This window comes from Ictidomys tridecemlineatus, chromosome 7 (assembly GCF_052094955.1).
Source record: "Ictidomys tridecemlineatus isolate mIctTri1 chromosome 7, mIctTri1.hap1, whole genome shotgun sequence".
NCBI lineage: Eukaryota > Metazoa > Chordata > Mammalia > Rodentia > Sciuridae > Ictidomys > Ictidomys tridecemlineatus.
In genome coordinates this window covers 69842472-69866049 of record NC_135483.1, presented here as the reverse complement: position 1 = coordinate 69866049, position 23578 = coordinate 69842472, and the positions used below count along the sequence as shown (strand labels likewise).

Here is a 23578-nt window from a genome sequence, read left to right as displayed (position 1 = left end):
GAATTGATTTAGGGAATTAATATAGATACACAGAACCATATGGCAAGTGTAACTTTGCTCATGGGAGTTAGCAATAACATTTACTGAATGAATGAGAATATGTGTTCTGATAGTGCCTTCCAGTCCTGCCAAACAGGATCGAATTAGATGTCAATACTATAAAAACAGGGACCAAACTTCAATCACATCTTATTTATCTTGGTATCACCAGTACCAGGCACAGTGTCGAATGCATACTTGGTGTTTTATAAATGTTTCATAAATGACTGACTCAATGAATAAATAAATATAATGGAATTCCCAACAGGTGTTATTCATCTGAGGGAAGGGACAGGTAAGGCTGAGATATGGCTCCAATTGCACTATTTGGAATGGGAGGAGAGTGGACATGAAAGAATTCCTGTTGGCCTTTGGGAAGTTTGGAATCAATTTAGGAAATTAATATAGACACCCCAGAACATTTGGACAGTAGGATGTAACAAACTTAAATCTGTAAGCAAACAGCTTGTATGCTTGCAAAGCATTAGGAAAGTAATTACTTAAAAGGTAAACTATTTTGTATTCATTTGAAACAAAATTGAAACAATTTTGTTATTCCTGAGCTATTATGAAGCAAATCCTGAAGTGTTTTCTTTCCAGAAATCATTAATTAAAGCCTGCAAGTGCATACAGTTACAATCCTTGCAGTGTAAGAATTAAGTCTAATCAACCAACCAGTCAGTAAACTAAAAGATAAGGTGGAGAAAGCCTGATTTTTAAACTCTGTTTATTCCTGAAAACAAACATCAAGCCAAGTTGGTTCTGGACAAGTCTGCAACGTTCACAAATGCAGAGAGCTCTTGTTTCATGGGAGAGATAGTCAGGGGTTCCCACAGCAGCTGGGCTCCACGCTAGTGCTGGTCTCACCATCCCTGTGATAACTCCAAGGGCTCTTGAGCTGTTCTTGAAGTTACCAGTCTTTAGGTGAGACATTCTCTTGGCTATCACACATGTGCATGTTTACCAATCTATTTAGGTTATCTTTGGAGTATTTTCAATGGGTGAGTTTTGTAAGAATGTGGTGGGAGGTGCATACCATGGTAGAAGTTCTTAGATTTTGTAGAAAAGAAAGTTTCATCTCAGGTATGAACTATGAGGCAGAAGATGCCAAAAAATGTTACTCTTAAGGCATGATTTAATTAATGGTGAAATATGTAATTAGTAAATATGTAATTCTGACTCCTCAATTAAGGTGATGCCAAGAGAAAAAATAAATCAAGATACCTATGGTTTAAAAATGCCTCTTGTTTTTATTATATTTTATAATAAACCTAATAATTATGATCACTGTAAAAACATGTATATTATTTTAAAAATGAGGAAAAAAAGTAAAAGTCTCCACTTCTAATTCTTAGGGAACTCTGCTTTTGGAGATATTTCCTTTCCAGGATATTTTATGAGCATATGCACACAGCAGGACCCAAAACACTTTTTAAAAATTGGCTCTGATTTTGTGCCACTTTATTGTAGCTTACTTTCACTTTAACTTATATATTTTATATATTGAGATTTTTGCAAATTATTATTTTTTAAAAGGCATGATTTTGAAAATCTACATAAATGTTGGTTCTACTTTCTGATTGTCTTTCAATCGCTAAATTTTCAGATAACTTATATTTAAATTAGCAGCCCTAGAAAATAGTAACCTTTGGACATTCTCATCACCACTGGATATGATGACTTAGAAAACTGATTTGTTGGTGGACGGAAAGAACTGTCTTGTTCCCTGAATTTGCTCTTACGAGATTAATATTAGATTGTGCTTCCTGGTTTTTGCTTGTTATTCTCCTGTATTTCCTGCTCTTCTGTCTTGTCCTCTGCCTATTCTTTACTATGACAGTGAAGTTTTCCCTGTGGATGGAATTGAGTTCTTTATACATTAACTCTTTGCTGTATTTTTGGCAAATATTTTCTCCACTTTCTTTCTTGGGATTTTCTTTCATTTTTTTTTTTCCTTTTGGACATGTAAATGCAAATTTTAAAATTTGGACACACAAATTTTAAAACTTGTAGGCAATCAAACCTAGCATTCATGTTTATTTTCTTCAAAAAATTCTTATTAATTTTATGCCTCAAAAGTCTTTTCTTCTGTTAAAGTAAGATATGTTAGATCACACACTCTTTTATAGGTTTATGCCTTTATTATTATTTTTATTTATTTATTCCATTTATATGGCATGAAGCAAAGTTATAAGTTGATTTAAAAATTAATTTCTCCAGTCATTACATTATTCTATTTTTCCCAATTGACTTTTTCTTCTTTAAATCATAAATAATATTTAATTCTAGTTAAAGTCCATTTCTAAGCTTTTTGAGTTACTTATTAAATTCATGCCTTTTCTTATATCAGTACAATACTATCTTAATGAATGAAGATTAGTAATATATTTAATTTACTGAGAACACTCCTCTCTCATTAGTCTTTTGAAGGTTTTTTTCCAAAATATTTACCTGTTCTTCAGAAAAATTTTACCTTTTTCCCAAAAATAACAAGATGAGATTTTATTTAGAATTATTTGAGTAGAAAAAGTTGCTTTGGGAAGCATTCATACCTATTTAATTTTTATGTTTTACTTCTACATAGGACTCTTCACTTATATTCTTATATTTTTAAGCAAAATTTTGTAATTTACTTTTATAGATCCTCCACATTAAAATCAGCATCTTTTCCTAATTCTTTTACATTCTTCTTTAGTATTGTGAATGGCATAGTTAATCTATTTTTATTTTTAAAACTTTAAATTATTTTTAATGAATACATAATGATAGTACTTATGGGGCACAGTGTACTAATGTGTATGTATACAATATTAACTATTTTACTAATTGCTTATTTTATGCTATTATCGGGAAAATTATTGATATTTAGATGTTTTTCTAAATCTAGCCACAATATATCTTTAAATATTTCAAAATCGCATTGCTATTAAAAATGGTTTTTGTTTTCTTTTAAAGAAAACTTAATTAGACTTATTGTTTTAAGCTGCTAGTGACCTGGCTGTCCTGATTTTGAATTTCTATCATATGGAAAGTTTTATGCTGGTTACATAAAAGCTGCACAGATTTTTTCCATTCTCAGCACTGTCCCATGGTAGCTATATGCCACTTCTGAATAATAAACTTTTAAATTAGAAGCACATAGTAATCCCACAGAGTCCCTCTGGCAACATCTGCATATTGATAAACAAATATTTTGGTAAGAAAGAATCAAGTGCTCAAGATGGTAGAATCTTAGTGAATAGAGCATTTTCTGTTGACCTAATAATATATATTATGAATACAGTTTTGGGCAATATGGTATTTTCTGCCTTATATAGGTCCAGAAATTGCCTCATTCGATATGGACCATGAAATCCACAAGGGTACAAATCATTATTTTCACCAGGGGCAGAAGGTGGCTAATGCAGAATGATCCTAAATTTGTCATAAGGATACTGGCCCTGGTCCTAAGGGAACTGAAAGAGGTTTTGTGGGAAATCCCCGAGGCGAAACTTGGGCTTTGCACTGATATAAATTTACCTTTTATTTCCAGCAAACTAATTCCATGAACTTGGTTTAACCCAGTGTGTCTCAACCTAAGCTGCAAATTGGAGTCACCTTAAGAGCTTTTAAAAATATTGTTTCTTGGGTTCCGCTTCCAGGATTTTTTATTTAGCTTTGAGTTAAGACTTAGACATTGGAATTTTACAAGCTCCCTAGTTGATTCCAATATGCAGTCAAGGTAAGGATCCTTTGGAAACTCTGAATCTGTTCCTTTATCAGCAAAATGAGGAGGATAACATTGATAAGGTGGTGGTGAAAATTCATCGAGAAATAGGAATTCAGCTACTCTTGCATCTAAACACTTTGTAATAAATTCTAGATGTTATTATGATTAAATTTTGGGCTTAGAATGTTGCCCAAAGTAAATACTATGATAGGAGGAGCAATCTCCAAAATATTTAAGACCTGACACCCTAGACTCATGCAGGAATAAGATGCTCTGATTTTTGAGAATCAGAGAGGAATCCTAAATGTGCACACCTACTCATATTTTTCAGGAATTTTGCCCTGGTCATTTTTCTGATTATTTCACAGAGCAGTTTTGCCGTTTGGGAACTCAAAATTTACTCCTTATTTGTTTCTTTACTAAAAGAAAATAAGGAGAAAATGTGTTTGCTTTTAATAATATTTTATATTTGACAAGAACATATTAAGCTCATTTAGGCATAAATTATTTATTTAATTCCAGTTCCAGCTTTGCTTAAATAAAGGCTTAAGTTCTTCAAATTCTTAGAAATTTGACACAAGTCGACCATGAAATTTTTGACTAAGAGGTGTAAAACAAGACTCTTTCTAAGTAGCAGATACTCAAATCCTTGGTAGACCAGGGGATAATGAGAGAAAGATATTGGCAGATAAAGGCAGTCTGCTAGCATGAAGTCTATGACTCTCCCTTTACTTGTCATGGTCTATGTGACCTCTCAATATTTCAATCCTCCTGCCTTTGTGTTTATTTGAAAAACCATCTGCAATAATTCAAATGCAATGACTTTCTACATGTATATGTAAGTATATGTGTGTATGTGTGTGTGTGTGTGTGTGTGTGTGTGTGTGTGTGTGTGTATATATATATATATATATATATATATATATATATATATATATGATAAAAGACATATTGCAGGCATCTTTTTCCATATGGTGCTAGCAATTTGGATTTTGGTAGCAGTTTTTATAACTTGTCAGCTTACCACTAAAATGTCAGAACCTGTGAGAATAAAACAACTTCTATTTTAGGTGGTGGATTCATTTGCTCTGATCTTTCAACCAGAAAAACTGACTCTAAAGGCCCCTTTTATTCTGAATGAATGTAACTTTCAGTTCACTACTACCTTTTCAGTTTATTAAGGCTAAGAGTGTTCCAGTATCTCTTCTCTTTGTTCACTTACTGACATTTATTGAACATGTGCCATGAGGGAGAGGCTGTCACCACAGTTAACAAACTGACCTTTATGGCAATGGAAACCAGTGTAAGAGAAACCACAGTAAAAAGAAAGAAAAAAAAATTCACATCGCTAGAAGAAAGTGTCTCTAAGCTAAGTAAAGATGCACCTAGTTTTTAAATCAATTCAAAAAAATCTGAGCAAAGGCAGCATAGAAAATTAATAAGAAAATTAATAAATTTGCCTTGATGCTGGCTTTTAAATTAAAGCCACATTTATAATCTTTGGGTGGTTTTGAAATGCCTGACCAAACTTACTGGAAAAACTTTCAAGTGTTTTTACACAGCAATAATTTTATATTTCAGACATGCCAATGCCTTTTCTAACATTTCCCTAGTCTACTAAGGGGTTGGATATCTTTTTTTTTCTTTTCTTTTCATTTCTTTTTTTTTGTGTGTGTGGTATTGGGGTTTGAACCCAGGGATGCTTTACCACTGAGTTACATCCCTAGAACTTTTTATTTTGTATTTTGAGGCAGTGTCTCACTAAATTGCTGAGGTTGGCTTTGAACTTGCAATCCTCCTGCTTCAGCCTCCTGAGCCACTGGGATTACAGGTGTGCACCACCATGCCTGAATAGGAGTTGGATATCTTACTGTCATTTATGCCTCATATTGACACATGACCCAGTAATTCCAGGGCAGTTGTTTTATAAAGATTCTTCATTTTAGAAACTGACCAGTTTTGGTTATTACTAGTCTGAATAAAGAGAATTGTTTGCCTAAATGTTAACTTTTTATAGCAATTTCCTATCATTTATTCAGGAGGAAGAGAATGTCCTCCCCAAATCATCATTAAAGCATCACATTGAATTATGATAGTTTTTTCAACTCAACTATATTTTGAATAATATAAGAGGCCAACTAGTAAGACTCTAGGAAATCTTTCTTCATTGATTTGAATTGGGTAAAGGAGACTTGAAAGTAGGCAGCCTGGAGAGATAATATTTGATCAGGATGTGTCAGATTCTGGGAGATTCCATTTTCCTGGGATGGTCCTAACTAATCTCTTATGTATAAGTACTGGGAAACTGGAGTGGTTGATTAGAGGTTGGCCTATGAGGATCAGTAACACTGAAGGTCTCTCTTCTTGTTCAGCAAGCCTATAAAGTCTTGTGTCTTTAATTCTAGGCAATTTGCTCAAACTGGAATCATTTGTGGTAATTTAGATTTCAAGGTGAGGATTCTTAAACCCAGGATTAGGGCAGAGCTGGGGTAGAAGATTAAAAACAAAAACAAAAACCTTTGAGGTGATAGGGTACATCAAGTTTCAATCAAAAGACAGCTATCCACAGATTGAAGATGGACAGATTTTCAAGGAAATAAGAGCTCTTATTCTGTCAACTTAGTTCCTGGCACATATGTGGCCAATTTCCAATAATCTAAAATCTGTTTTTCAGAGTTCAGAAAAACATGAGTTACTGTAAATTATCCACAATCTCAATAACACAGCTATTATCTGGTGAATTTGAAGGTTTTGTTGATTTTCTACTTTATGTAAATGGACTAGACATAGACATAGGTGTCTTCATGTCTTTGACAAAGGCATAAAACTCTTTATTTTCCAAGTAATTACTAACCAATTTATCAAGATGCTTAGAATATTTAATATGCCTAGTCATAGAGTCAATTCTCATTTAATTGTGTTTTCAGCTAGTTTTAACCCTTGTTGTTCAATATGTGAATCACTAAGTATATGGAGCTTTTGAATAATTGGAAATTATAATGTGTAGTCTGAACTATGGTGTTATATAATATGGAAGTAAAATACATTTTTGAATATTTAGCATGAATGAAAGTATAAAAACTTATCAATATCTTTAAATCACGTGCTGAAATAATATCTTAGATATATTGGTTAAATCAAATGTATTATTACAATTAAATTCATCTAAAAATATTTAAAACCAGAATAATGGAAAATTCAAAATTGTGTACATGACTTACATTTGTCCCTTGCATGATATTTTTAGGGGGGCTGTGCTATTTTAATAAAGGTTCTGATAGAAATTGTTTTTTCTTGAAGACCTATAAAGCTGTAGGTAGACAAATGCTATTATTACCCAGAGAAAAATGGCCTAGAATTTCAAATTTTTCTTTATTTTAATAATAGACACTAAAAATTTTGATAAAATGGGAGTTTTAAATTTAGGGGTAAAACAGGTTGTTAAACAAGATATTTTGATCTCTAATTATATTGTTATTCATACAGCTAACATTATTGGGCACCTACTATGGAAGTGCCCAGCATTAGGCACATTGAGCAAATATGACAGTGAGTGAGACTCAGATTTTATCTTTAAGGAGTTTTTCAGTTGACCACAGTGTTATAAATGTTCTGAAGTGAAAACTACAAGTTGGTGAAGAAGATAGTACTAAAAATACAAAGCTCAGAACAGTGATGGGGGATCATTTAGAGAAGGCATAAGCAAAGGGCCCTGAGTGGAAGTCACCTTATTTAAAAAAAAAAAATGTTTTTATTAGTGTATTATAGTCTTTCTGTAGTCACTTTAGTTTAAGAGGCAGGTTGTCTCCTTCCTCTCTGTTTTAAATTAGCTCATTTTGTTTTTGACATGAAAACATATGGGGTTAGAATATTGTCACTCCGCGTAATCTCTGAAAGTTTACAAATGATAAAGTGAGTAGAGTTTATTTATCTTCTGACAAGTTCTGTAGTTGGACTCCTGGCAGATTGGTTCACGAGAATGAAAGCAAGCTGGATAAATACTCCCTCTGAAATTCTTAATTTTTTCTGGTTCCATTAATAATTAAAACACTACCAAATACAGAACTTACATGGCAGGTCGTCTTGACAGGCTGGCCGAGAAAGGTCCATTAATCACAGATGGTTCCTGACACAGGTTTTGGAATCAGATAGGATTTGAGGTTTGGGGGACTTTGGGAAAGTTAGTGAACTCTTGAATCTTAGTTCCTTCATTTGTAAATCAAGAAAATAGAGTGTCCAAACCAGTTTATGAGGATAGAATGAAATAATATATGTAAAACACTTAACACAGTATTGGTATACAGTAAGTGATCATTGTTTTCCCATGTTCTAGATATTTATTTATCAGAAAGAAAGTGTTAAGTGAATTAAATAAAAGTCTTTTTTAATGAACAAAGTTACACTTTTACAATTCTACAAGAGCCAAATAGTAAAAAGAAGAATGCAGAGGTGATTCTTGAGCTGAGGGTCTAGGAGTGAGAAGTGGTTTGCTTTGATTCGATTTTCAGAGTAGAATTTTTGAATTATTTTCTCCTTTTCACCTGGTTCCATTAATAATTGAGAATTTAGTGTCGTTTCTGTCTCCTGGGCCTGGAGTTTTCTTGGTAGAAAGTTTCAAATAATGGGTTTGAGTCTTAAAATAGATACAGAACTAATCAGGCTTTCTTTCTATTGTCAGTTTTGGAAAGTTGTGGTTTATAAGAAATTCATTTACATTGTCAAAGATATTGACAAAGGTATTTAAATATTATTTTACTCTCATTTTAATACCTATAATGTCACTTGTAATTTTTTTTCATTCCTGATATTAGTGATCTTTAAAAATTCTTTCTTTCTTCCTTGTTCCTCTCATTAGATTGATAAGTTTTGTATTTTTATCTATAAAGATCAATATTTTGGCTTTGGAATTTCTTTATTGTTCATATTTTCTATATCATTGCTTTTTATACTTCTTTTCATTATTTCCTTACTTCTATTTTGTACTTCATTTGCTCTTTTTCTGTCTTCCGGAGGAATGATAAGCTTCAGTTATTGATTTTAAACCTTTCTCATTATCTAGCATAAAACTTTATATATTTATATATTTCCCACTAATTGCTATTTTGCTGTATTATATCCATTTTAACATATTGTGTCCTAATTATTAGTCAGTTAAAATCATTTCTATTTTGCTTTGTTATTTCCTTATTGATACATGCATCATTTAGAGGAATGTTGCTGTGTTTTCAATATTAAAATATATTTCACTTCCTCTTGTATTAATTTCTAGCTTGAGGCCATTGTGGCCATAAATATTCTGTATGATTTTAGTTTTTTTTTTTTTAATTTATGGAGACTAGTTTAATGCTCTACTATTTGGTATATTTTAGCAAACACTTCATGTCCATTTTGTAAACATGGATTTTCATATTTTTGTTTGGGTAAAGTTTAATGGAAATGTTTAGTTGATTAATTGCATTAAATGTTCTATGTATTATTGATTAATTTGTCTTTTTTTCCTTATCAGTTACTCAGAAATATGCTAAAATCTTTATGATTTCATATTTTTCTATTTTTTCCATTTAGCTTTTAAATTTTTTCTTTATATATCTTAAAGTTATTTTCTGGCTAGGTTCATATTTACTACTTTTTTGTTTTCCTGATGAATTAACTTTTTATTATTATGAAATATCTCACCTTTTCTCTATAATTTCTTTTTTTCTTAAAATTGACTTTGACTCACTAATACAGCCACACTGCTGGCTTTTTTTATAATTAGATTTTGCAGATTTTAAACTTTTTTATTCTCTAATAAATACCAGTATAAGTCTTAGTATGTCAAGTTTGTTTTTAAAACTATCATACAATTGTTGTCTTATTTTAAAATCATATCTTTCAAAAAATATTGATTCATTTACATTTAATGCAAGTATCGCTATGGTTAGATTTAAGTCTATCATCTTGCTATTTGTTTTCTGTTTTTTTTTTTTCCCCCCCTGGGTTCTTTTAATCTGTTAGTGACCAATTCTCTCAGTTTTCATTTGTCTGAGATGTCTTTATTTTTTCTTTTGTGGAATATTTCTTTATTCATCATGCTAAAGATGCTTTCCACTATCTTTAGTTCTCATTCTCTTTTTTTGTAAGAATCCAGTCATCATTATTAATTTTGTTTTCCTAAGTGTAATGCATGTTTAAGATTCTTCTCCTTTATCTTTGACTCTTGGTAGTCTGAATTTGAGATGACTGCACACAGTTTTCTTTGTCTTCAAACTTTAAGGGTTTGCTGATATTCTTGGATCTATGAGTTGATACACAGCCTCAGTTTTGGCAAATCTTGGCCTTTAATAGTGCCACATTCTTTCCCATTTTTCTTTTTTGAGATTCTATGTACAGAATCTTAATGTCATCCATTGGGCTTAAGTCATGTATACCTTTTAATCCTAAATTAATTTTTTTAGAGTATCATTTTTTCCTATTGAAATTCTCCTCTTAAAAAGCATTTTTTCTAAACTATTTTCATATTCATAATAATTATGCAAAAATCCATATCTGGTAATTTGAACATGTAGGTGATAATGAATATGCTTTTATTGGATACTTTTCATTGGTTATGGGTTGTATTTTCTTGCTTTGCATTTTTTATTATGTACTAGATGTTGTCTATAAAACAGTAGAAAACTGAAATGGATGCTATTTTTATCTCAGAAAAACATTGCCCTTTCTTTTAACAGGATGGGGAAAGTTTCCTTTAATTTAATGCCAAATTGAGTTTTCAGAGCAGAGCCTTTATTTTTGTTCAGTTCACTTCTAATTTTAAGTATTTGGAGGCTGGAATTAATTCTTCTATTCAGGAAGGTTTGGGGTCTAAGCACTGAAAGACTTTGTGTTTTTTCTCTGCTTCTTAGCTTCATTCTCTTTCCATGATGCTGCTTAGTCAGAAAAAGTCTCAGGGGGACAACTTATCAATGACAGGGAGTCTTTAACTTTTTATGCTTCCTCAGATGTCCAACTAACTTGCCAACTCATGCTTGGACTTGAAGAATTTTAGTAATCTCCTTTTTACAGAAAAAGTTTTAGTTTTTACCAGTCCCATCGCTCTCCTTGGTGTCCTAGGCTATGCTAATACTTCTAGAGATGAGAGTGAGCCATGGTTTCCTCTTGCTTAGGAAGGATTCATTATTCTTAGAGCATAATTCATTACTTGCCTCGAAGCATTTTAGTAGCTACAGAGAAAAATTTTCAGTTTTTGGTTCATTCTATGATTTCTCATTGTTAAGTTGTGAGTAATGACTTGATTGGCAATTTCTACATCTTAACCAGAGAAGAGAAATGCTTAGTTTTCCTGGAGGGATCAGAATTTTGGTATTCAAAGATCTTGAAATTTTTACTATAATCATGTATAATGTTTATTAATGATATGTTATTTGGCTTGGGAAATTAAAACAAAAATTCCATCTTTGTAATTGTATTATTTCCTAGTACTAACTATCTTCTCACCTAAAAGAGTTTCTTATTTTAAAAAATGTAGTAAAATTGGATTTGATAGACTAAAATGTCATTCAAATATCCTAGGAATAATCTCTTCCACACAAACTTGATGATGCTCCATATGGCAAACAGATCAAACATTAGATGATTCTATAGATGTCCAAACATGGCCTAAGATGTGAATGGCAATCTTTGAGTTGTAAAATATATTGCTTCTCTGTATCTCATAGGGCAGTAATGAAAACTCAGTCATAACACATGTGAAGTGCTTACTATAGGAAGAGGTTAAAATGAAATTTTACTTTCCTTTTGATTAAAAAAATATTTTAATGATACTCATTTCATATTTAAATACAATTCTATTTTAAGACGTTTTAAACCGACAATTGTTTCTATATTCACAACTGGTGTTTTTTTTTTTGGGGGGGGGATACTTTTAGTTTTAGTTTTATCAATTTAGTATTGTGCTTGTAAAGTAACTGAGACCACTGTGTTTTGGGACCAGACTGTGAAGAGAGATTATTTAATGTGTAATCTCCAAAGAATATAGACAACAGACAAAGTTTGTCCCATAAATGCTTTCTGGATATGACAATAGATCATATTTAAAAATAGGTTTGAAATACAAATGAATTTGAATTTTAGACCTAAATTCTCACCAAGGACAACAATGTTGTAAAAATAGACAAATGGAACTAAAATTTATCAAGTATCTACATTAAATAACTATGGTATAGACAATATCTCATTTGATGAGATTAGCCTATCATGATTTTTCCATGTTTTATATTCAAAAAAGCATTGAGGTTATATGAAGATCATTGGCATATCCTGAGACAAGTTAAGTTATCAGCAAAAATAGAATTTGAAACCTAATTTAAAAGCTTGATACTTCAATCTTAGTTGATATTTCAGGGGAAGGAATTCCAGAAAATTGGCTTGAAGTATAATCATTATTTTCTGAATCACGAAACTCAGTAGCTTCAAGGGGATAAGTGAAGAGTAGGATAATATTCTTTCTGTGAATTAATTTTTCATCAGTTAGAACTGACAGGTGTTTTGTGCCATGTAAACTCACTAAATTCTCATTTGAATGAATTAATATATCTTTATTGTTTGTACTTACAGGCATTTATACATGGAACAATTCTTATCTATTTATTTAAATTTTCATCCATTTTGTTATCGGATTACATTACATGGATTACAAAGTCCATACCCTTTCCAAAATTTTTCCTTGATTTTTGGGGAAAATATTTTGTAAATTCAAGCATAACTCCAGAAGGAACACTTTTCGAAGGCAATAATACATAGCAGAGTGTGTTCTCACACGGAAACTTAATAACAATTATTGAATAACCCAATCTGACCAATATACTCTTCAGGTAGTGCTATGGCTTAGACAAATGTCTCCCAAAGGCCCATGTGTTAAAGACTTGGTTGCCTGTCTATGATGTTCTTGGGAGGTGGTGGAACTTTCATGATGTAGAATTTAGTGAAAAGTAACTAGGTGCATGCCCTTGCAAGATACATGGGGTCCTCCGCCCCTTCCCATTTCTTTTTGTTTCTGGCTGCCTTGAGCTGAGCAGCTCCCTCTGCCATGCATCCCCACCATGATGAACTGCCTCAAAGCAGTAGACACAAAGCAGTAGGCCAATTGCTTTGGGTCAGAAACTGTAACCATGAGCCCAATTAAACTTTTCCTACTTACAAGTTGTTTTTCTTGGGTATTTTGTCACAGTGATGAAAGCTGACTGACATAGCTGGTAAACAACTTGACAATAGGAAATGTGTTTCTGCCACCCTATCTTTAGAACTCAAAACTATGCTGATGGTATTCAATAGGATTCCATTTAAAATTATATTTAAGTAATAAGTATTCATTGGCTCATTAAATTTAAGAAAATGGAGTTGTAAAATATAAAGATGAATTTAAAAATATGAATAAAATGAATAGTTGATATATGTTATAGACATATTTTTTGACAAGCTTTGGGTTCTATCTTCATATACATATTTTATAAATAACTACCATAGACATAGAAGTCTACCCATTGTAGGATAGGGAAGCTAGTCCTTGCTGTATTCTAATTGGGTAATAAGTATCATATTTGGGACTTGAAGACTTGCCATTGTGATTACAAAACACTCATAATTAACTTATAATGCTATAATTCCTGGGTTTTTCAGTTTTGCCTTGGCTTTCACCAACTGTCAATTTTAGAACACATCATATACGTTGGCACCATGTGTTATTTATAAAATGGGAGATCTATCTACATGTTACAATTGTAGTAAGGGTTAAAACTTAAAAGTTCATCTGAAAATGTTAGGCTCTTCCTCTTGGAAGAAGTTTTTAAATATACTACTACTGAGAAAAATAAACATGTGATCCAGTTGTTTCTCAGTACAAAATACCTGTCCAAGAGGTATTTTCAGATTCTATGGTATGGATTTTTCATGTACCTTACAAACTATAAGAAATGGAAGATGAGATTAATAATCTGAATCAAAATGGAGAGGGCAGGATCTACATTATTGAAGATGGAAGCATTATTTCCAAGAGCTCAAATTTAAATCTATGCAATGTTTGCCAGTAATTCTTCAAGAATTCTGTAATAGAGAGTTCATTAAAACATTGTGCCAAAAGGTTGAGGCCTCTGGGTTTTAATTCAACAACTTGGTATTTTTAGTCCACTTGGCCAATTCCCCCAACTCAGTTTTCTATCTCTAAGACAGAATGTTGTATGGTTGCTGATAAAACAGGAAATGAAATGTAGAGGCTGCTGATGGAAGAAATGACACAGCTGAACATTACATAGCCTACAAATTGACAACTAGCCTTCTGTTTTCAGAGGATTGGAATGTTCCCATTGAAGTAAAAAGCTCATTTTATATGAGTATGGTCTTTGCTCACCAAGAACAGTTGAGGATTGCTTCTTCTTCCTCAGTGTAATTCCTCAGGTTGTTTCAAACCCGTCCAAACTCAGCAATCAGTATTCATTGGAATGCAGTTATGAAAACTTTGAATAAGAGGAAATAAGAGGATTTCTGTGAGCAGTTTCCTTGTCCTCCAAACTTACCAAGAGTTATATGCTTTGTTCCTGAAATTGAATATGCTCATGGTGCTGTTTTTGTGGCTGGGATATATAATAAATATGCTAGGAACCTCCTGCAAACTTCTTGTATAATTGATGGGGTAAGGATCTTGGAATCATTAGTGAAAAAAATTAATTTCAGATTATTTGTTGACATTATTAAAAGCAGAGAGTCAATTTTTCATCCTCTGGAAGAGAAGCTATAGATAAGAGAACATTAGGAAATGGGAGGCCCTTCACAATTGAGCCAGTGAATCTCCAACAATGCATTTCTCTTCACAATAAATTAAGGAACTTTATCCAGAAATTAATAAGTCACAGAATAATAAAATCCAGGTATGGGACTTGCCGCTTGTTACAAGGGAGGCAATAGAAAATATATATATATATATATATAAAAAAGACCAAGACCTATAGTGCTTTAATAGGAACATATAGAGCAATAGAGATAAAAGATATTGAATTCCTAAATGATATAAATGACATAAAGATTGACCATAAAACACCTCTGCAGGTGGTCCTTCACCAAAGGTCTTTGGCTGTGAGAACTCGTATTGTTTATTCCATGGAGACACTCTATATCAATGTGCATCGTTTTGCCTCTACATGTAGATTAAAGATGGAACATACATCTTATACATAAAATCTTGTACATAAAAAAATTGGAGAACAAAGCTGAATATTGGTTCTCTGATAAATGTGGTTGCTTACAATCTTGAGATGAATGTTAATTCTGTACACATTGACTGGCTAATGGTCTGGATGACATGCTTCAAATTTTGAGGCAATAGGGTTTTTCTGTGGATATTTTTATTTTATTAGATGAACATTCACACAGCATAAACTATAAAGTGACTATTTATCCATCAAAATGGTACTTTGGAAACCATTTGGATGATGTCCATCTGCGGTATTTTTCTTTTAATTTGTTATAACATCTCAGGATCTCTGTATAGTTTTAATTTTCATTCTCTCTCACTCCCACAAAAAAACTATGAATAATGAAACCATCTTCCCTCTTAATCATTTAGAGGATCATGGAAATAGGAAACATGTTATGTTAATCTAAGTTATAATTCCTTTCAGCCAGAAATTGTCCCTCCATAAGACACATATCATCTTTAAAATCATGTTCTAAATTTTTAAATTATCTGAAAAAAAGTTATGTCTAGAAAAACAAAACAAGAACCAAAAAGTTAATCCATAGAATACTTTAGCTTCATTATTCAGGTGGGTGTCTGGAGGTAGGACTCCCATATGGGTCCTGGGTGGCATATTCTTCTTCTATATTATGTTTAGAGAATGTAAATTATCCAGAAAAGTCCAGTGGTATTTAGAAAAGATGGACTCAGCGTCTCTGTAACAAAGATTTTGAGCTTTATCTATAATATATTCAAGTAGATGCAGTGTTGTCCAAGAGACTGCAAGATACTTAGATGGAAAAACAGAACCTTAAGAGAAAACCACCAAGAATGAAGGAATTATGTACTTGGGTGGGCTAGACTGCATGTCTGAGGAGTGAGGTATAGGAAGATGTCTGTGCCCAATCATGACACCAGTGTCCCTCTCCCTTCCTCACCAAACCCTATCCCCAGAATGCATGTGAGGTCTTGAAGGAAAATGGCGATTCCATAAAGAAAAGGACAATGTTACTTGTGATCCAAATAACTCTGCTGAGCAAACTGTCTATGAAACATTTGCTTACAAAAGGAAAATTATTTGGGGGTTAGTAAGAAGCAGCAGAGATTGGTGGTCTGAGCCCCTGTCGCGTAATGGGTGCTAACCCACATGTTAAACAGAAGAAACATGGTCTGTGGAGCAGAAAGTTATGAAAACTCCAATTATATGGAAGAAATATTGAAAATCATATTCTCTCAAATTGACAACACAAACCGTCTCTTCTTTCTCCACTCTGCTAAGGGATTCTGCTGAAGAAGGCCCTTCCCTCAAACTAATAATCTTAAAATGTCTTCAGTGAGCATTGGTGCCCCTAGAAGTTTCTCAGACAGACCAAAGAGAATTATTTAAAGACAAATGTAGCTTTGAAAAGGAAGGGTATTGAGATGCTAAAATTTAGTGGCATTATTATACCCAGGGTCCATATTAAGTCATAGAAAGAACTTTGGTTGTACTGATTTTATATATGAGAACATTTGGAAAATTGTAATGTACTATTAAAAGGGTAAACTCAAAACATGTTATCTCAATCAATAATTTTTCCTCTATTAAGCACTATATTAGACACTTAGACACATTGTAGTATGGGAGTGACCTATATACAGATGTAGGCAAGTATTGAGATTAAGGGGTATACCAGGGTAGGACGGGTGGACTAGAAGTTAGGGAAATTTCTAGAATATTAGGAAAAAGGCTCCAGATGTTTTTCAGTAGGAATAAGGTAGGTGATCTCAGAAGAATATTCCAAAGAGAAAGAACAATGCATGTCATGGTAGAGAGGTCTGGAAGAAAGCCACCATCAGGGTTGAACAAGGAGCTTGATGTGGTCCAGTGCTCAGCAAGGTCCCTAGTTCCTAGGAACACAAGTGAAGATAAAGATTAAAGGGCAGCAGCCAGAATGCTTGTATGCCCTATAAACTTTTCTGGCATAGTCTTTCAGGTAATAAGATGTCACTGGAAGATTCCAAGTAGGGGAGTTCCATGATAAGACGGCATTTCTGAGATTTCTCACAGGGGCGTTGTGAATTCTTGCACACAGCAACACACCCAGCAGGTCAGTGTGGCATATCCTTCACCCAGAGGAAGAGAAGACACCATGGAGTAACAAATGTGCTAGGGAGGAGCTCAGATACTGTGGGATCATGACACTCCTCCAAGGATGTCTAGCCATGTATTCCTATAAATCTGCATTAACAAGCAAATGCATGCATGGATGAGTAAGATCATAAAATCACTTGGAAAGGAAACAATATGCAGAAGCAAAGCATTAAACTGGGGGATAAAAAGAAAATCTGAATGAATGGAGAATGATACCTTGTTCCTGGATGGAAAGACACACACATAAATATTTCAATACTGAGAATGATCTCTAAATCCATTTGCGGCCCCTAAGAGTCCCCACATAATTTCTTTTGTTTTTAAAGCAAGAAAAGGACTGCATGCATTTTTATTTTTCATTGACCACAATAACCATATACATTTACAGGGTTTTTAATGTGAAGTTTTGATATATGTTTACTGCATGCTCTTTCAATGTCATACCAAAGAATTCGGGCTCACCCAGAATTATTTAATTCCCTAGGAGAATTTACCTATAATTGACTTCACTTTTTACTCTAGAATGAAACCCAGATGCTGAATGTTGCATGTGAACATAGAGATTTCCATCTTGTAGGAGTGGAAATGATTTTTTTCCTCATAGAAAGGATAGTCTATTAGTCCATGGTTTTGCTGCCGTGTAGAAGATCAACCAATTTTGCCCCTAACCTAGAAATTTTATTCCAACATTTTTTTCTATCTTTCTTTTATTATGCACTATTTTAGTACTTTTTTTCAGTTATACAAGACAGTAGAATATATATTGACATCATGCATATATGGAGTATAACTTCCCATTCTTGTGGTTGTACATGATGTGGAGTTACACTGGTCATGTATTCGTATATAAACATAGGAATGGTTTTGTCTGATTCATTCTACTATCTTTCCCATTCCCATCTCCTCTCTCTTCCCCCTGATTCCGGCCCTGTTCAACCCAGAGAACTTCCTCTACTCTCTCCCCTCCTAGCCTATTGTGAGTTAGCATTGTATATCAGAGAGAACATTTGGCCCTTGGTTTTTTTTTTTAGGATTGGCTTATTTTGCTTAGCATGATAGTCTCCATTCTATCCATTTACCAGCAAATGCCATAATTTCATTCTTCTTTATGACTAATTAATATTCTATTGTGTATATATACTATATTTTCTTTATTTATTCATATATTGAAGGGCATCTAGGTTGGTTCCATAGCATAGCTATTGTGAATTAAGCAGCTGTGAACATTGATGTGGCTTCCTCTCTATAGTATGCTGATTTTAAATCTTCTAGGTATATGCTGAGAAGTGGGATAACTGGGTCAAATGGTTGTTATATTCCAAGATTTCTGAGGACTCTGCATTCTGCTTTCCAGAGTGGTTGCCCCAATTTGCAGTGCCACTAGCAATGTCTGGGTGTACCTTTATCCCCACATCCTAATCAACATTTATTGTTACTTGTATTAGTGACAGCTGCCATTCTGAATGGAGTGAGATGAAAAATCAGTGTAGTTTTAACTTGCATTTCTCTAATTGGTAGAGATATTGAACATTTTTTTTCACATATCTGTTGACTACTCTGTGAAGTATCTGTTCAGTTCCTTTGCCCATTTATAGATTGGGTTCTTTATTTTGTGTTTTTTATACATCTTGGAGATTAATGCTCTATTAATGCTCTATCTGAGGTGCAGTAGCAAAAATTATCTTCCATTCTATAGGCTCTTTCTGAATGTTCTTGTTTCCTTTGTTAGAAAGAAGCTTTTTAGTATGATACAATCTCAATTATTGTTTCTTGATTTTTACTCCTTGTGCTTTAGGAGAATTGTTGAGGAATTTGGTCCCTAAGTTGACATGATGGAGATTTGGGCCAACTTTTTCTTCTAGTAGGTCCAGGGTCTCTGATCTAGTGCCTAGATCCTTGATCTACCCGCAGTGGAATTTTGTGCAACATGAGAGATACAGGTCTAATTTTATTATTACATATGGATTTCCAGTTTTCCCAGCACCATTTGTCGAAGAGGCTATCTTTTCTCCAATGTATGTTCTTGGTGCCTTTGTCTAGTATAACTGTATTTATGTGGGTTTGTCTCTCTATCTTCTATTTTGTACCACTGGTATCCATGTCTGTTTTGGTGCCGATACCATGCTGTTTTTGTTACTATGGCTCTGTAGTATAATTTAAGATCTGGTATTAAGATGCCTCCTACTTCCCTTTTCTTGCTAAGTATTGCTTTGGCTATTCTGTGCCTCTTGCTTTTCCAAATGAATTTCATGATTGCCTTTTCTAATTCTATAAAGAATATCCTTGGGATTTTAATAGGAATTGCTTTTGGTAGTATGGCCATTTGAACAATGTTAATTCTGCCTCTCTAAGAACATGAGAGATCACTCCATCTTCTAAGGTCTTCTTTAATTTCTTTATTTAGTGTTATGTAGTTTTCATTGTAGAGGTCCTTCACCTCTTTTGTTAGGTTGATTCCCAAATAGTTTTTTTTTGAGGCTATTGTGAATGGGATGGTTTTCCTAATTTCTCCTTCAATGTATTCATCACTGATATATAGGAAAGCATTTGATTTATGGGTGTTTATTTTAAATCCTGCCACTTCGCTGAATTCAATTATTCTAGAAGTTTTTTGGTGGAGATTTTTGCATCTTCTAATCATGTCATCAGCAAACAGGGATAGTTTGAGTTATTTTTCTATTCATATCCCTTTAATTTATTTCTTCTGTCTAATTTCTCTGGATAGAGTTTTAGGGACTATGTTGAATAGAAGTGGTGAAAGAGTATCCCTGTCTTCTTCCAGTTTTTAGAAGGAATTCTTTCAATTTTTCTCCATTTAGAATGATGTTGGCCTTGGGTTTAGCATATATAGCTCTCACAACATTGAGGTATATTCCTACTATCTCTAGTTTTTCTAGTATCCTGAACATGAATGAATGCTGCATGTTGTCAAATGTTCTCTTATGCTTCTATTGAGATAATCATGTGATTCTTGTAAGTTTACTGATGTGATGAATTTTGTTTGATGATTTCCGTATGTTGAATCCATCTTGCATACCTGGGATGAACACCCCTCATCAGGTGCACTATCTTTTTAAAATATTTTTTGTCTGCAATTTACCAGTATTTTATTAAGAATTTTTGCATTTATATTCATCAGGGATACTAGTCTGAAGTTTTGTTTTGTTTTTTCTTGATGTGTCTTTGTCTGGTTTGGTATCAGGGTGATACTAGCCTTCTTTTCTATTTCACAAAGTAATTTGAGGAGGATGGTGTTAGTTGAGTTTTACCAGACATTGAACTGAGAATCTATCTGGGCCTGGGCTTTTTTTTTTTTTTTTTTTTCCTGATAAGCTTTTGATGGTGTCTTGATCTGTTTAAATTTTTGTCCTCCTGAATCAATTTGGACAGGTCATGTGTCTCTAGGACTTTGTCTGTCTTCAAGATTTTCTATTTTATTAGAGTATAAATTTTCAAAATAGGCTCTGATTAGGGTCTGTATTTTAGTATTGTCCATTGTGACATTTCCTTTTTCGTTGCGAATAATATTACTAATTTTCTCTTTCTCTTTGTTAGTATTGCTAAGGGTTTTTCAATTTTACTTATTTTTCAAAGATCCAACTTTTTGTTTTGTTAATTGTTTGAGTTTTTTTGTTGTTGTTTCAATTTTATTGATTTCAGCTCTGATTTTACTTGTTTTCAGTTTTCTACTGCTTTTGGTGTTGATTTGTTCTTCTTTTTCTAGGGCTTTTAGATGTAATGTTAGGTCATTTACTTGTTGACTTTTTATTCTTTTCTTTTTTCTTTTTGGTGGTGTTGGGGATTGAACCCAGGGCATGTGGGGCAAGCACTCTACCAACTGAGCTATATCCCAGCCTTCTAAAACTCAGTGCAACGAACTTTCTTTACACTGCCTTCATAGTGCCCCAGAAATTTAGATATGTTGATTCACTATTCTCATTTACCTCTAAGCATTTTTTAAAAAATTTCATCCCTGATTTCTTTTGCTATCCATTCATCATTCAATAATGTATCATTTAGTCTCCATGTAGTAGAATAGCTTCTTTTTTATTCTATTGTTTTTTTTCTAATTTCATTCCATTATGATCTGATAGAGTGCACGGTATTATCTCTGTTTTTATTTGTATTTGCTAAGAGTTGCATTGTGGCCTAAGATTGGTCTATTTTGGAGAAGGAGCCATGTGCTGCTGAGAAGAAAGTATTTTCAGTCCTTGATGGATGAAATATTCTATATATGTATGTTAAGTCTAAATTATTAATTGTATTTTATTAGTTCTATAGCCTCTTTTTTTAGTTGTCCTTTGGAGGATCTATCCAGTGGTAAGAGAGGTATGTTAAAGTCACCCAGTGTTATTGTATTGTATTCTATTTAATTCTTGAAATTGAGATGGGTTTGTTTGATATATGCAGATGCTCCATTGTTTGGGGCATAAATATTTATGATGGTTATGTCTTTTGATGTGTAATTCCCTTAAGGAGTATGAAATGTCTTTCTTTTTCTTCTTACTTTAGCTTGAAGTCCACTTTATCTGATATGAGGCTAGAAACCCCTACTTGTTTACGAGATACCTATGTATGATATATTTTTCCCCATCCTTTTACCTTCCATCTATGGATTTCTTTACCTATGAAATGAGTCTCTTGGAGACAGCATATTGTTGTGTCTTTTTTTTTTTAATCCATTCTGCCATTCTATGTCTTTTGATTGATGAGTTTAGCTGATTTGCATTCAATGGTGTTATTGAGAAATTATTTTTATCCCCTGTCATTTTGATTTATTTCTGGATTTTAATTTGAATTAGTTTCTCCTTTGATTGACTATTACTTTAGTGAAGTTCCGCCCTTTGCTAGTTTTCACTTTTATTTTTCATCTCCTCTTCATAAAATATCTTGACTATATTTTGTAGTGCAGGCTTTCTAGTTTTGAATTCCTTTAAATTTTATCATGAAGTGTTTTTATTTCATTGTCAATTGTTAAGTTTAATTTTGAGGGATATAGTATTTTTAGCTGGCATTCATTTCTTTCAGAGCTTGGCATATATTATTCCAATACCTCCTAGCTTTGACAGTGTGGTTGAGAGATCAGCTGAGATTTGGATTGCTTTCCCTCTAAATGTTACCTTTCATTTTTTTTTCCTGGAGCCTCTAAAATTTTATCCTTATACTATGTTAAGTATTTTCAAAATAATGTCACTTGGCATGGGTCTGTTGTAATTTTGTATAGTTGGGGTCCTATAAGCCTCCTGTATTTGGTTTTCTATTTCATTCTTTTGGTTCAGGAAATTTTCTGATATTATTTCATTGAGAAGCTTGTGCAGTTCTTTCATTTGTATCTCTGATCCTTTGTTTATCCACATAAACCTTAAATTTGGTCTTTTAAAGTTATCCCATATTTCTTGGAATTTCTCTTCATAGTCTCTTAACATCACATATATATATGGTCTTCATTGCTTGAAATTCTGTCTTCCAAGTGAACTAGTCTGTTGTTGATGCTTTCACTTGATTTTTTGGTTTGCTGATTCTTTCATTTCAAGGATTTCTGCTTTTTTTTCCCCCTCCATAATCTCCCTCTCTTTATTAAAGTGGTTTTTCACTTCCTGCATTTTATCTCTGATTTCACTTTTTATACCATCCTTTAGTTCACAGATTAGTTTAACTATGTACATTCTAAACTCCTTCTCTGACATTCTTTCCACTGTGGTGTCAATGGATACTGTTATTGGAGTATCTTGGTTTGTTTGGGGTTATTTGTTCCCTATTTTTTCCTATTGTTTGTGTGTCAACTCAGGTAACAGTATGGATCTGAAGCATTAGAGTTTCTACCCTTTAGATTTAGTGTCCCTGAAGTCTTCCAGTACCTTACTGTTTAAGGGAAAAAAATAATAACAACAACCAATGCAAACAATACACAGCATTAAACCAAATAGTTCCTACAGTGATAATTATCACAATAAAAATGATATGATTAGTTATGGCCTACAATAAAAGTAGCACGTTTGCAAAAGGCTTGCACCATTTCCAATTGTGGACATCAAGAGAACAGAAGTGATAGAAGAACAGATGATTATGAGGGAGGAGGAGAGAAGATAGAAGTGAAAAATCAAAGAGTGAAAAAACAATAGAAATTGTTAGTGAAAAATAAGAGAATCAAGGGCAACAGATAACAGAAGAACTATACACAAAGTAAAAATTTTTTAAAAATAATAAAAAGCAAATATATTAATCAAACATCCTAGTCCTCAAAAATCCGATCCATGAAAAATGACTGGCTTCAAAAATGACGGGAAAATATAGTATAATTACCTTAATAACATTAAGGTCACAGTGAAACATAAAAGAAGAGAAAAAGAGGAGAAGGGGAAAAGTTTTTGATGAAAAGTTCAAGAATTCTTTGCTTTGGAGTTCAAAAGATTCTCAGCTTCTCTTAGCAGTTTTAGGTGGGGTCATCTTAGCAGCACCTTCCGATTGATGGAGTGAGGGAAGTAATCCC

General features: G+C 33.0%; 1 pseudogene; it reads left to right on the top strand.

The window, feature by feature from the left end:
• The first annotated feature begins 3749 nt into the window (after window positions 1-3749).
• Window positions 3750-15096, top strand: LOC101965425 (tRNA pseudouridine synthase Pus10 pseudogene; annotated as a pseudogene).
• Window positions 15097-23578: the final 8482 nt, after the last annotated feature.